Below are 11952 nucleotides of genomic sequence, written 5' to 3' on the forward strand. Positions count from 1 at the left end.
CTACAAAAGCTGCTTGTCAACTTGTTTACTTTCACATGATGCTCGTGAAATAAGCAAGGGTGGATTATTCCACCCTGTTCTCTGGGTTCCTGTGCCTTTACAGAGTTCCTGTCTGAGCCGCTGCAGCCTGGCTCCTGGAGGGCTGCTCACTTTCGCAGGTGTGGGAGTCAGGGAGAACTGGGGGCTATGCACCCCAGTGATCTTCCTCTGCAAGGTCCAAGAAGTCTTAGGAATAACTAGCCGTGACTGTCTCCCTGGATGTGGACAAAAGCTCTGGCAAGGCGGGTTTCTGCCTTTTCAGAGAATGGGGCTGGGATTCTAGGAATAGCTGAGGCTCCGGGTTGCGTCACTGAAATCCCTCGCAGGGTGAACTGGAGCCTCCTGCATCTGTTTATGATCACGCATTCTGAACAAACCTCCAAACGTCAGGGAATTGCTTCAGGGTTCACCTCGTGCTGGGCAGAATTTACTGCCAAGGCTGGAGGGAGAAGTAACCACTATTGGCCAATATGTTGGTCTCCAGCTTTCATTCCTCTGAGCTGGGAAAAATCAGAAATGTGCTAAATTCCAGAAAAGTTTGGCTTTTGAAACCTTATCCGCTTAACCACAAATGCAGGGGTTGGCCAAGGGAGAGGTCTTCCCTTGGGACTGTCTCGTTATTAGGATTGGGTAGCAGGAAGAGGGGGGAGGACCAGGTTAGGGACAAGGGTGGGAGGTCTCTCCAAAGGTGGTGCCTCGGGGTGGGCGAGGCTGCAGGTCCCACCCTGTGGAGGACTCTGACTCAGAGGCTGATGCCTTCTGAGTCCAGGAGCGACACTGGGCTAGGGCTGCTGACTTGGGAAATCCCTCCTCAGTCCCTGCCCCTTGTCCTCGGAGCTGCTTCCCAGAAATTGAAATCCTGCCTTGGCGTCAGCCCTGGGTGAGCCGGGGGTGTAATAACAGAGCTGGGGTGGCAGCCTAGGGACCACTGGGGGTATAGGGAGAGAAGTGAGGCTTAAGTCAGCAGAGAGAACACAGAGTTTCAGAGTTAATAGATTATTTTTGGTATTAAAAACATTTTTAGTGTTCTTTTAAATGTCTAACTTTTGTAGAAAATTTAGAGAACAGAGATAAACAAAAGGAATAAAAATCACTCCACATCCGTCACCCACTTATAGCAACTAAAACATCTTGTTGTCTCTTTCTCTATCGACCTAATATTATTACATTTAAAGTTCCTGAAAACAAATAAGACCATACTGTAAGTAGTGTTTTATACTTAATATGTGTTGACGACACACTGGTTGGTCGTAGAGAGGAGATCGGTGACTAATTACTCAAGGAGCACAGATCACTTGTGCCGGCTGAGAAAATCACTAATTAATTAATGTAACAAATACATGTCATGTGCCTAGTAGGGTATTGGGATATAGTTGGTCCAGATAATTTTCTCACATAATCCTACAACAATCCTGTGAATAAAATTATCAAAGACATGGAATCTTATTCTTTTTGAGGAAGGTGGCTTTTGGTAATGCAACGTCTAAGAGTAGCTCTGATTGTCTCAATGCACTGGATATCTCCAGTCTGATTTTAAAACAAAATCCCCTCTTCATATCCTGAGACCATAGATGGAGCTTTTATTCATGATGGGCTCGTTGTGATCATTTCAAGGAGCGAAGGAACAAGAGAAATGCTTTGGATAAGATGAGGCTTTCTGAACGCATTAATAAAAACCAGGTCTCTCTGGTTAGATTAACTGCCAACTAGCTAAGGAGATGGCTTTTCCACATGTTGGAGAAAGTCAAGGTTAATACTTTGCAGCAGATAGGTAGAAAGGTCACAAGAGACAGTTGAGAAAGACGGATGGTGAAATACTGAATAGTTTTCTCCTCCAATCTTGATTTTTAAAAAGTAACTTCCCCAGAGTAGAGCATGCTGTGAACAACTCTGAGTTAAGTATAACTTTGCATATTTGCATGCAGTAAAACTGCGATTGCGTCCCTCAGGTACAATTCGGGGCCACTCCCAGGCCCACAGTGGGGCAGAGGTGCAGAAAGGCAGGACCTCTGGTGCTGTCCTGGCACAAGCTGGGTTCAAATCTTCTTGAGGAACAGCCCAACGGAACACAGGATTTGGAGCCACAGACCTGGATTCGGGTCCTGGCTCTCCCACTGACCAGTGCCTCAGAGCATCCAACTTGAGCATTTTAATCACCACTTTCTCCCCTCTAGAGTGGGTAATAATACCTACTCCGCAGAGTTGATGTAAGCATTAAAGGAAACGAGGTACAGCTTTTAGCAATTTGGCTCATAGACTGTAGCTATTACTGTTGTCGTTAACTCCAGTAGTCGAATGAGGCACTCAGAAATACAACTTCCCCTTAGACTAGAAATTCCTGCCTGTCTAGGAGAGATGGGGTCATGATAGGGGCCTCCAACATCCTTGTTCTAACTGGAAGGCATGTGGATTCTATTACTTGGTACCACCCCATCTTCCTGCCCCATTTCAACAGACTTGTAGACTTGGGAAATTCCCAGTGTTACAGATTAGCCAACGTGAGGTAGTAGCTAAGAACACAGGTCTAGATCCAGCCTGCCTGGGTTAGAATCCCAGAGCTGCCTCTCGTGGGCTGTGTGACCTAGGAAAAGTCACTGAAACTCTCCGGGACCCTGCTTTCTTACCCATAAAACGGAGATTATAATAACATTTACCTTAATGGGTTATTGTGAAGATTCTTACCTAGTGCCCACCAAATAGCACGCATTGTTCTAAGTATAAGCTATTACTAATTGCCTCAAGTCAATCAACAGTCCACTGGCTGCTTCCTCGTGACTTGTAATGAGGTATCTCATAGAAACTGATGAGCTCCTTTAAGGAAGCTGTCTGTGGGCAGGTAGTCCTACCCAAGGTGTGTGGATTCGGGTTAGTTTAGATCACAGAAGGCCCTTCGTAGTCAATCTCTCTTGATCTCAATCAATCCCTCTCTCCAGAGAATATAAATACACATGATAGACATGTACTATTGGATATATATTGGTTATAGGGGTCCAATGACTGTAAGAATTCAATATCAATTGCTCCCACAAACATTTTTAGGGCATCTAATATATACAAGGCCCTGGGGATTCAGAGATGCAAGCCCCTGTCCTCAGTGAGCTCTGTTGGATCACTTATGTGAAGTGCCAAGATAGATGTCCCATCTGTGTGTGGTCATAGCATTCAGAATGTGCCTTCAGGGAAAATATCCAGAAGAAGGTAAAGTTTGAGTTGAGTCCCTGTATTAGCCAGGAATCATTTGGTTCCAAGTGACAGAAATCCAACCCAAATAAGCCTGAGCAGAAAAGGGGAACTTATTGGCTCATGTAACTGGGAAATTCAGGTGTAGACTTCAGGCTTGGCTAGATCTAGGAGTCAAATAATATAATCAAGTTGCTCTCTCTTTTCATCTCAATTCTCTCATTTCTTTTTTCCTGAGTCTCTCTTCTATGACAGACAGGCTTTCTCACTGTGGCCTGGGAAGAGGGCTACATGCATGTCCTCCTGGCTTGGCCTCCCTAGAAGAAGAAAAGAACTTTGATTTCTAAACATCCATAGACCAGTTCTGGGGAGGATTATGATTATCATTCGATGAACAAATAAACGTGGTTTCTTGTTCTGAACGAGTGCAGGGGTTGGTCTTCTTTTGTTCAGTGCTGTATTAGTAGTACCTAGAACAGCATGTATGATGCAGAAGAGCACATAGTAAGTTCTCAGTAAATATTTGTTAACTGAACTAACCAGCTAAATTTTGGCCATGTGCCCACTTCATATCTAGGGCAGTGGGGTTTGCTACCAAAAGAAGGAGATAGGTAGAAAAATGTTCTGAGCACCTCCAAACCATTATTACCTCTATGGTCCTGAAACATGAGCAAGACTTGGCCAGGAGCAGAAGAATGGAAGCTTTCCAGGCATAGGGAACAGTATGTGCAAAGGGGTGGAGCTAGGAGGCTGTGGGAACTGTAGGTAATTTGGTATGGATCGAATTCTGGACCATAGCAAGACAGGGTGGAAAAGGGGCTTGTGGAGGATCTTGGGTTGGGATCTCTTACGCTGCTTTTTGTTCCTCCAGATCCACCTTCCACATTCTGTACCCTGCTCTCTGCCCTGGGAGGCTGACCGGCAAGGGTGGTGTGCATGTTTCTCCTGCTCTCTGGTTTCCGGTGGGGTTTGGCCAGTGGTGGTTGTTGGTAGGAGATGGGAGAGAGGCAGGAGAGTAAGGCTGGGGTTTTAATTCCTCTGGCTCCCTCACTGCAGGGCTGTCTTGGCCCCACGATGAGGTAAGAACAAGAATGGAGAGTAAGACTTTATAAACTTTTACAGCAGTGTGACTCATATTTTATATCTATTGAATCTAATAAAAAAAATAGGGGCTTGTATTTTATGTGTGTTTTCAAATTTCATTTTTTTCTAATAATTTTTTATTGTATTTTACAAAAGTACTAGTCTGAGAAGAATTGGATTAAAAAAAAATCAAACAAAATGAAAAAAAAAAACAAAACCCATCTGGTCCTTCAGCACAGACGGTTGGAGAAGCCCTGCTCCACAAGGCTGTCTCCTTTCGGGCTCTGATGACTGCTCCCTGCATCCATCCTGATGGGCTTAAGGGTGGAAACAGCTCCACGGCTATGAACCCCAAGTGACAGCACTTTGTCTGTGGTTCCCCTAACCCGGCCCACCTTTGTAAATAAGCCCTTCCAGAATTCTCCTAACTTGACTGTGTTATCTGCTTCTTGTTCAGACCCTGACTGACACGAAGTAACCCAAAAGGGGTGCAGAGCCACTGAAGGAGTTTACACGTGTATGACAGGAGATTGCAGCAGCGTGGGTGAGGTACGGCTTGAGAAGATTCCAGATGGAGCGACGAAGGCCAGGGCCAACTAGCTTCAGTAAGGGATAATGAGGGCTTGAATTAAGGCACTAAGGAAGGGAGGGAAAAAATTCAAGGATATTTAAGATACTGTATCAGTCAGGCGAACAGAAACCACTATATAAATAGTTCAGGCAGAAAGAAATTAAATATTGTAGATGTCGGCAAACTATGACCTGTGAGCCGAGTTCAGCCTTCTGCCTATTTTTATAAATAAAGTTTTATTGGAACACAGCCATGCTCCTCCGTTTATGTATTCTTTAGGGCTGCTTTTGCACTACAATGGCAGAGATGAGCAGCTGTGACAGAGAATACATGTGGCCCTCAAAGCCTAAAATATTTACTTTACAGTAGATACAGCCCTTTACAGAATAGGTTTGCTGACTCCTGGAACACTGGGAAGCAGGTCCGTGTAGAACTCTGGGAATGCCAGGGAAACAAATATCATGGAAAATAACGCTGGTTTTCAGGAGATCAGGAGGCCGTGGAAATTGCAGGAATACTGGCCCCACGTATCTCAGCTGTCTGCCACATCAAAGTGGGTGATTGCCTGCAAGCCTGCAAGCCTCGTGTCTCCAGACAGACATGGCCACCACTGCCGGAGGGGAAACGGCTGCTGCTTCTCTTCTGCCTTTCAATCTGTGCAAGTACCCCTCCCTCCCTGGCAGACTCTAAAAACCGGTCATCTTTTCTCAGCTTTCCTCCTTGATACAGAAGTGAGCAGAGAAGCGACAGAGCTATGCAAGCCCAGGGCTTTGGGACCACTAGTAAGGAGTGGGGGATAGGGAGTCTGGGACGACTCCCGGGCTTGGGTGACTGTGATGGATGACAGTGCCACTTATGGAGAGGGAGAGGAGCAGGAGAGAAGAAGATTCTGGACAGGAAGAGAGGCCCTGCCAGGAGGCTGGATTCCCAACCCCCTGCCCACTGTGGAGTGGCAGCCATCGCCCAGTGAGGTTTTACGGAGACTCCTTCACTCAGTGATATCCTTGGAGTAAAACCATAAAGTACTTTTGACATAAAAAAATTGGTATTCCAAGCCAGGGATGAACAGATCTTTCCACAGCTGATGAATGTCAGCTAAAGCAGGCTAGAGCAGGTATAAATCTTCCTTCGGTCAGTTTAAAGGAGACCTTCCAGGAATTGGAAAACGTTGACAATTTCTTTGGTCCAAGGGCCCTGCTGGCATGCGTAGCCCTGTGAATGGCAGAGAGAGGCCTGAAGCAAAGCAACGAAGTGAGAAGAGCAGACTGGAGGGCGAGATGGTGAGAGGCAGAGGGGGGAGAGGAGAGAAAGAGGTGCACCTGGGATGGGCCTCATTAAAAAGGTGAGAGGTCACCTAATCCCCGGATGGGGGCAATGGGAGGATGAAAGGAAAGGGCATTGGGACAACTGCTGACCAGCCCTAGGCCTCCTTCCCCACCCTGTTTACTGAATCAGTGGTCAGTCAGGGCTCTTCCTCCCAAAGCAGATGCCCTACTGTTGACCGGGGACCATGCCCTGAAATTTAACAAGGTTGTGGCAGAAAACTTTCCCCTAGCCTACTCTTTCCTTATCTGAGCAAATGGAGGCAATGAGACTCAAAGACCTCAACTGTGCGCCTTTTCACTCCAGCAAAGCTGATTTTATTGGCTTACTTCCTCCAAACTGGTAATAGTCCAGCTTGTAAATCCATCCTTACATCAAGCTAATCCACCTTATGCCTGACTAATTAGTAGTTGTCTTCTAAGTGAGGAATGCCTTTTAATGGTTTTCACGTGCAAATACAATGCTGTAGGTGCTTAAACATTAGTAACTATAAAAACAACACCATTTAAATGGTTGTGGTGAAGATGAAATTTTTCTAGAATCCAATTTATAAATCTAGAAAAGGGCTGTCATTTGTGACTAGGAACTATATGTTCATTGTCAAAAGCGTGAAAGATTTTCCAGATCACATAGCAAACGACAAGCAGAACTGGGATTTGAACCTCAGTCTGTTCTCACAGTGTCCTGGGAAAACTATTGATATCAGGATTACTTTGGAAGGCTTCTTTCAGTTCAGAGCTGTGGTGTTTCTGCTCAGGAGTAAAAGAAAAAGGAGGAATGTATTAGCCCATATTCTCTCATTTTTCCAAGAAGCAAAAAAGGAATTTATTGGCCTACGTATCTAGAAGTCTGGGAAGGAGATCAGGCATGGTGGGATCCAGAGGCTCAATTTCTTCCTCTCTTGTTTTTGCTCTGCCTTTCTTTGTGTCAGTTTCTTCCTCAGGTACACTACTTCAAGTGTTGACAAAGTGGCCCCAGGCAGAGTCAGGCTTACCTGGTCCTTAGAGCCCACAATCTCTCTTTTCTGATTGTTAAAAGGTAAAAATCTGGGAAGAGATTTGATGGTCCAAGCTGGGATTGTGACTTTTCTTGAACCAATCATTGCCCACTCTTGCGGGAGAGGATTGGGTCAGCCCTGTGTGAGCCACGTTGACTGAGAATGGGAGGTTGTTGATTCTCCAATGAGATGTTGGGGTTATAAACCTATTTTTACTACAAGGATAAGAAGGTGGACACATCCTATTTTTTTTTTATTATCAACGTTAATCTACTTATTCACTCATTCTAGAATATGTATGTATCAGGCCTGGTTGGCTGCTGGGGGTCCTCAGGTGAGTAAGAAGTGTTCCTGCCTTGGAGTTGCTTAGAGTCTAAGGGAGCTTGAATTCTCAGGAGGGCCCTCTTGGACTCTTGCAAAGCATCCTCCTGAGTAGGAAGGGGAACTGCAGCTCCTCCGGGATGCCTGCTGACAGAAGGGATTCCTGCCAGCACCTGCCAACAAGGGCCCTTTCAGCTTCACAGGGCCTACCCGTGGGCTCTGGGACAGAACCAATGAAGCAATGGCCCCCAGAGAGGGAGCGGGGAAAGGGGAGAGCGCCTGGCTGGTTCCTGGAACCCGGGGCTGTGGGCGCCCCCTGCGGGAGAGCTGGAGCGCCTGCGTGCCGCGGGAACCTGCTGGGTCCCTGCTGGGTTCCTGTCCTTTCCGATCATCTTTTACAAACTGTGCCTAGAAACGCCTGGTTTGAAGTAATGCCAAGCTGTGTATGTGTACCACCTGCGCCTGGTTAACTGGCAGCACGTAAGCGCTGAGTAAAGGAGCCCGAACTCCGCGCCTGGGGAGCCCCTGCCCATCTCTCCAGCCACCTTCCCTACCACCCCACACCGTACTGGGACTGCGCCGCGCTCCCTTGCCTTCCCATTACCTGCCAAGTGAGTCTGCTCAGCCATAGTCATAATCACAATCATAATCAAAATAATATTAATTGCTACAATTTTGAGTACTTTGAGGCAGACACCAGCTAGGCGCTTTGCATCCAATTTCTTATTTAATCTTCACGATCACTTTATGGGAGGGCATTTTCCTGTGTTTTACAGAGGACTGAGGCTTAAAGAGTAGTAACTTGCTCAGCTCGCGTAGCTAGGAAGCAACAAAGTCAGGCCAGAGCCACAAGAGGGCGCTCCTCCCTTTTCTATATTGTCCTATGGGATACACTTTTCCTTGGGAAAAACTCACATTGTATTTTGACAAGTGTAAAAACCCACATAAACACTTTATGCATGCATGCGTGTATGCATGCATGTATGTGTGTATGTATTTTTGTACTTATTTATTTGAGGAGATAGGCAGCATTGGGAATATGGGCTGTATGTAGGATGAGCACATTTCTGGAACTGGAAATTATGCTACATCTGGTGTGACAGGAGGCAGAATTTTTGAATTAGGAGTCTTATACAATCTGGGGTGTTGGTCATCGTTACCATATGGGGTGAAACTGTACAGCTATGAGAGGCCTTTGTGAGTTATGGCTGGCAAGCCACATCGTGTGTGCATGCGTGGAAGCTTGCACGCTTACTGAGAGCTTCCTCTCTTGCTCTGATAACACCTAGGATTAAAGTCTGGAGCAGCTGCTCTCATCCGCCTAAGATAGTTTAAAGGCACCAGTCTTCCTCTTTTTCCATTTCCATCCCCAGTTTCCCCTTGCTCCCAACTCTTGGTCTGATGGAGGGTTCCGCATGTCTAAATCCTACTTATTCTTCACAGAGGAGAATATTGGTATTGGAATAGGCCGTTTCTGATGGACTCAACAGGCCCCTTTTCTGATTGTAAGTAAACACTCTAGTTTCTAATTAGATAAGTGATAGTTTTTAAACCTTCATTAAGGAAGTTTGTATCCACTGATTCCCCCACCAGACTTTAGGCTTCTGGAGGGCAAAGACCCTGTCTACTTTATGCATTGAAGCCTTAATATGTATACCTGTGTTGGGTCTTGGTGCTGGTTAACTGTATATCTGTTTCCCAAACCTAGTGGTACAAAAAAAAGCCTTTGCCTGGGGATTCTGTCTAGATCAGTTTGGGCTGAAGCCTGGCAATCAGTATTACATGAACAGGTGGCCCTCATCCCCATGGCACATACCTCTGCTGCCCTGATGCCTCCCCCAGCTCGTATCATGGCCTCATGGGGTGGGGTGGGGTGGGCAGTTCCCCATGACATGGAGAGAAGAGCTTGGGTCTGTTGGTAGGGGTTGAAAATGGACTGCTGCCACGCTACTCCCACTCAGGAGTGGCCTTAAGGACTGTGGTGAGGGAAGTCCTCTCAATGGGCAAGGCTGTGAGCAGTCCCCTTGTTTGTCCATTTTGTATGGAGGGCAAGGTGGACGGAGGTGTTTACATGGACTCCTGGGCAGAGGTGAATAATTTGGCCGGGAGTCTGGAAGGAGCAGGAGTGGGATATCTGAGACCAGGAGTCTGGGGAAGAGGTGTGCGATTGAACCTATGGGAGTGGGTGCAAAGCACGCAGATCTGTATGTGGCCATCAATACCCAGCAGAGGGGTCACTCAGCAAGAGGTAGACAAGATGACTCGTCTGGTAGATGTCTGTCAACCTCTGCCCTTAGTCACCCCAGTGCTCACACAATGGGCCCATAGATGGAGGAGCTACAGTAGTTGGGATATAGGCTCTGCATGGGATCCCTTTGACCACAGCAGGTCCAGTTACTGTCACTGCTGAATACTCGATGTGTTGGTGGTGGAGAGCAAAGACAAGACTTGATACGGTACCACTTCTCAAGGAGTTCAGCCAAACGTTTGCTGGCAGGTGGATTCCATCAGGCCCTTTTCACCCTACAGGGGACATCCTTTTTGGAACTGATTCCACCAGATATCCGTTTGTCTTTCCTGTGCCTCTGCTGGTATCATCCGAGGTTCACAAAGTGCATGCTTACTGACATGGGATCCCATGTAACAGCTTTTCAGACCAGAGGCCTCATTTTTCAGTGAAAGGGGTGTGATAATGGGGATATGAGCAAGGAATCCTCTGGACCTATCATACACAACATTACCTGGGAGCTGATAGAAGGTTGGGATGGCCTATGGGGCCCTTTACCCCTCAGCTGGAATTGGCTGGCCGTAGATGTCCTTGAGATGGGCCCCTCCAAGGCACCCAGGGACTCTGGATGCTGACATTACCATAGAAGAGGCCAGAGGCCAGATGAGTGGGAACGCAGGTCTGGGAGGGGGTGTTCACTGGGACACTAGATGTCTAGGAGCGGGGGCAATGGGAGAGCTTAACGGGGGCAGAAGAGGGTGGCAAACAACTAAACAAAACCCAGAAACGGGTCTCTAGAGCCCCTCCCTGGAACTTCTGACCAGTGACTCTGAGGGAGGACTTGGGAATCTGTATTTCTAAACAGCTCTTGAGGTAGGTTGGGTGCTCTCCCAGGTGTGGGAACCATATGGGGGTGGAAAGAGGATGGAACAAGGAGCAGAAAGAGGCAGCTGTGAGTCCCGGCTCCACCCTTGCCCAAGGTGACTCCCTCTCCTCGCAGAGAGTTACTGGCTTGCTCGTTTATACTCTTTTCTCATTTATAAAATTGGGCTCATGATATCAAATGGGGTAATAGTGTGTGAACCATCATAAAATGAATTAATATACGTAAGGCGTGTAAAACAGTGCCTGAGAAGCACAAGAGCATCGGCTCTTTTAATGTAAATTATTGTTATTGTGAACAAAGGCCGGGTACAGAAAAGGAACCAATGAGGGCCAAAGGCACACCTGAGTTCTTCCTGGCGATCAGCTCTTCTAGAACCCAGCAGTGGGATCCAGGACTACCATTTCTTTCTTTTTCTTTCCCCCAATCTTTATTTGGAAATCATTTCAAACTTACAAAAAGTTGCAAATATAAAATAATGCAAGTAGCACCTATATATTCTTTACTGAGATTCACCTACTAGAACATTTTACTCCCCTTTACTTGATCGTTTGTGTTCTTTATCTTTCTTCCTCTCTCTCTAAATGGGAGAAATATTGGAATATTTGTACATACATATTTATATATGCATATATACATTTGTATACATGTATACATACACATATATTTATATGTACTATATATATGTGTATATATACATTTTTTCCTGAATAATTTAAGAGTAGGGTACATGCACCATGGCCTTTAACGCTGAATATTACAGTATACTAAATACTAAACTATGATGCTAGTTGTACTAAATACTACAAGAGGCATGGTCTCTTACATAACCACAGCACAGTTGTCAATCTCGCAAATTTACACTGATACAATATTTTATCTAATCTACTATCCATCTTCCAATTTTATCAGTTGATCTAATGATGTCCTTGGTAGCATTTTTGCCCTCTAGTATAGGATCCAGTCTAGGGTCAGGTATTGCATTTAGTTGTCATGTCTTTTTAGCTTTCTTTAATCTAGAACATTTCCACAGCCTTTCTTTGTCTTTTGTGACATTGACATTTTTTTCCAGCTTTATTGTGATATAATTGACGTGTAACATTGTGTAAGTTTAAGGTGTACAGCTGTGTTAATTGGATACACTTGTATATTGCAAAATGTTATCACCATAGCTTTAGCTAACACCTGCATCACATCACATAATTATCATTTCTTTTTTGTGGTGAGAACATTTAAGATCTACTCTCTTAGCAACTTCCAAGTATATAATATAGTATTGTTAACTATAATCACTATGCTGTGCATTAGATCCTCAGAACTTATTCATC

Source organism: Diceros bicornis, chromosome 5, assembly GCF_020826845.1.
Source record: "Diceros bicornis minor isolate mBicDic1 chromosome 5, mDicBic1.mat.cur, whole genome shotgun sequence".
Classification (NCBI taxonomy): domain Eukaryota; kingdom Metazoa; phylum Chordata; class Mammalia; order Perissodactyla; family Rhinocerotidae; genus Diceros; species Diceros bicornis.